Source organism: Dreissena polymorpha, chromosome 7, assembly GCF_020536995.1.
Source record: "Dreissena polymorpha isolate Duluth1 chromosome 7, UMN_Dpol_1.0, whole genome shotgun sequence".
Taxonomy (NCBI): domain Eukaryota; kingdom Metazoa; phylum Mollusca; class Bivalvia; order Myida; family Dreissenidae; genus Dreissena; species Dreissena polymorpha.
In genome coordinates, this window is record NC_068361.1 from 41,781,434 (window position 1) to 41,785,840 (window position 4,407).

Sequence of the window (4,407 nt, forward strand, 5' to 3'; positions counted from 1 at the left end):
TTATATAATACCTAACTTAAAGATAAAGCATTGGACTTATTGAATCCAATAAACAACTTAAAACAACTTAAAAACTAAGAATTGGACTTTATTGTTTTCAATAATTAACTTACATAAGTTAAATAGAAAGCATTTTACTTACAGTAATCAATAAACAACTTGAAGACTAGTCATTGGATATATTGTTTCCAATAAACAACTTGAAGATTAGTCATTGGATATATTGTTTGCAATAAACAACTAAAATACTAGTCATTGGACATATTGTTTCCAATAAAGAAATTAAAGACTAGTACTTGGATATATATATATATATATATATATATATATATATCTATATTATATATATATATATGTATATAGTCTATAGATATATATATGTATATATATATATATATGTATATATATATATATATATATATATATATATATATATATATATATATATATATATATATATATATATATATATCTAGTATATATATATATTATATATATATATATATATCTATATATATATATATATATATATACTTACTATTATATCCATCTTGTTTTTTATTCTTGTGTATATAATCATACTTTTGTCTGTTAAAGTGTTGTTTTGATTCACATTAAAGTGTTTTGTCTTTCATCAAATTCTTTACTTACACATATAAGCATTTTCAATATGCCAGAATCATATGTGCACATTAAAGTTTTTACATTCAATCAATTAACCAATACACATTTCATTTTTAGATTTCAGACTATTAATCGAAGTCATTACGATTAATGATTAAGAAATAATTCGTGTACGTGATAGTTTGTTAATAGCAGCAGCAACTAATACCATTTCTTTTTAAAAATAACAAAAATAATAGTAATAATAATAATAGAGAACTTAATAATTGGTCGATAAAAAAGTACTAGTTTATTTATATTTGAAAACATAAATTTTTGAAAAAAGACTGAATAAAAATATAAAGAAATCTATTAAAATTGATTTTTTTCTAGAAGATGCAACAGTCTTTGTCAGTTCTTTCTACAGCATTATATTTTCTGGCTGGTACTCTATTCGTTTTTTTGTAATCTAACCATTCCATGAGCGTTTGAAGAAATAGGCATTCAAAGACAAGAGCTATTTCTTCCATGCCATGTTGCTCTCTGTGAGCGTTACTTTAGGCGTATGCACTGTTGCCCAACGGACGTCTCAACACACATGTGGCCTGGGGCACAGGTACAGGCGGGGAAGGCAGGACTTTGTTGACAGAAAATGTTATTTAATCTGTTAACAACAATGTCAAGTTAAAGTCCTTATGTTTCAAAATACTTGCGTATATTGTACAATCTATCAGATACGAAAGGTCGTAAGTGTAAAAATGTTTTGTGAAAGAATGTCAAAGAACAAGTTTGAAAACTCGCTTTACTTTTTGCTTAAGAAACGTGTATGCTTCTTTCGGTTAATATCTTATACATAACCTTGGTCACACATGTAAAATAAAACAAGAGCACCGCCTTGCGGGTGCAGACCGCTCATCTATTTTCGTTTTAAAGGTGAAGGGACTCTCAATTTCAATCACAAAGGAGGGAGGGGTGGAGTGAAGAGGGGTGTATAGTGTGGAGGTGTGGACATTTATTACATTTTCTTCCAAAAATACGGAAAAAAATGCAAAACAAAATTCGGGGGTGGGGGGGGGGGGAGGGGATTCTTGGGTGCGATGGTTGGACGGTATTTCAAAAATAAAATAATAAAAATAAATATTTGTGTTTTTTAACCGTTTAAAAATAATTGTGGGGGGGGGGGGTGGGGTGGGGGGGTATAGTGTGAGGGTGTGGTGGTCATTTGTGAGATGATCTTAAAAAAAAATAGGGGGGGATTCGGGGGTGGGGGGCACGGGGGATGGTTTTGGTGGAGTCTATTGTAGTATGTCAGGTAAGAGTAGTTTTGTCAAAGTATCAATCAAATCTAATCATAAATAAAAAAGTTATGGCAATTTTAGCAAAATTTAATAATTTGACCTTGAGAGTCAAGGTCATTCAAAGGTCAAGGTAAAATTCAACTTGCCAGGTACAGTAACCTCATGATAGCATGAAAGTATTTGAAGTTTGAAAGCAATAGCCTTGATACTTTAGAAGTAAAGTGGATCGAAACACAAAATTTAACCATATATTCAAAGTTACTAAGTCAAAAAAGGGCCATAATTCCGTAAAAATGACAACCAGAGTTATGCAACTTGTCCTTTTACTGTACCCTTATGATAGTTTGCGAGTGTTCCAAGTATGAAAGCAATATCTACGATAATTTAGGGGTAAAGTGGACCAAAACACAAAACTTAACCAGATTTTCTAAGTATAAAGGGCCCATAATTCCGTCCAGATGCCAGTCAGAGTTACATAACTTTGCCTGCACAGTCCCCTTATGATAGTTAATAAGTGTTGCAAGTAAGAAAGCAATAGCTTTGATACTGTAGGAATAAAGTGGACCTAAACACAAAACTTAACCAAATTTTCAATTCTCTAAGTATTAAAATGGCACATAATTATGTCAAAATGCCAGTCAGAGTTACATAACTTTGCCTGCATAGTCCCCTTATGATAGTTAGTAAGTGTTGCAAGTATGAAAGCAATAGCTTTGATACTTAAGGAATAAAATGGACCTAAACACAAAACTTAACCAAAATGTTCAATTTTCTAAATATAAAAGGGCACATAATTCTGTCAAAATGCACGCCAGAGTTATCTAACTTTGCCTGCCCAGTCCCCTCATAAATGTAAGTAAGTGTACCAAGTTTGAATGCAATAGCATTGATAATTTCTGAGAAGAGTGGACCTAAACGCAAAACTTAACCGGACGCCGACGCCAACGCCGACGCCGACGCCAACGCCGACGCCGAGGCCAAGGTGATGACAATAGCTCATAATTTTTTTTCAAAAAATAGATGAGCTAAAAATGGAAGGGTGACAAAAATAAACTATTGGTATAAATAAAATATGATTGCATACGGCCATATAAGGTAACATATCTCAACGTATTGGTTACATGTTTTAAAAGAGTCAAATACAAATAAAGTATTTTTCTGTTTGGAATATAAGATGAAACAGCAGTATGTATTTTGAGATGTTATGCTTCTATGGCCTTTCTTTATATACCATTTGACTATGGGTAACTTCTCAAAAGGGTATAAGACAACAATTTATATTATCTTAAATGTTTGAGACGCAGTATTGTTTACTTACGATTATTATTAACATTTTGTTAATATTTCTCAAAGCTATTGACTTAATATTATAACCATTTGATGTGTAGATATATTTTCATTTCAATTCAAAATGTATATGGGTCTAACAAAATTTCAAACGTTACTTTTCTGATGGATTGAACAACGGTATTACATAACACAAGACAAAACAAATGTAGTTTTCAGGTATTATAAAAAAGTTTCAACTGTTTTTAAATTACAAATAACTAACCTCTACCGACGGCAACAGTTTAAAGCGAGATTATACGATTTTTTTTATATGTGTTACATTGTTATATATTGATAAAATATGTAACAATAACACAACATAGGCAAGAAAAAATAGTATTAAAGACGAATTTCATAAAATGCAGCAAAAACAAGTTAGCGCCCCGAGCCGATTGTTACGAAGATATTTCGTACATATTTTCCTTCAAAAACCGTAACATTTGTGTTTTTAGTAAGTGTTCGTGTGTCGTATGAAAAGATATCGTTGCAGGAATTTAAAATGAACTGTTAAATTAAATTTAGATTCACATCGTACATGCATGATTTACATGCTGGCGAATTCGACTGTACATACATTTTCGATTTCAGAATTAGATATCTGGCTTAAATCGCATTTTTCGACACATGTTCTTCTAAACTTTTTTTAATTTATATTGAAACATATGTTTGATAAGTTTTTTTACACATTTGATATAAATTAATAAATAATTGACTAAATCGTATAATCTCGCTTTAACAAATATGCGTATTTTGAAATGAACTGTATTACCGAAAAAGCAACTTTTACATACATTTTAATCATGAGCATTATTTGAAGGAGTTCCAGCTCTTATTAAAATAAAAAAAATACTTACAAAGTCTGCCATGGACACTATCTGCCTGGTCCCTGCCCCCGGCGTTGGGAGGGTCTGTGTGTACAGCTGACAAAGAGACGTGTTTTCGTCGTACTGCATGAACGTGCACCTGATCATAGGAACATATGGAAATATAACCGGAGTAATTTCTAGACTTACTTATTCTGCAACTATTCTTTACAAATTGAGAAAATCATTAAATAATATTAATTGTTTTTAATTTAAATGCTGGCATCTTGACGCTGCTTACTATGAGATTCAGGTACATGCCAACCAAAGAAAAACAAAAGAAACGGTCAAACTATTTTGAGAAGACAAAAGAT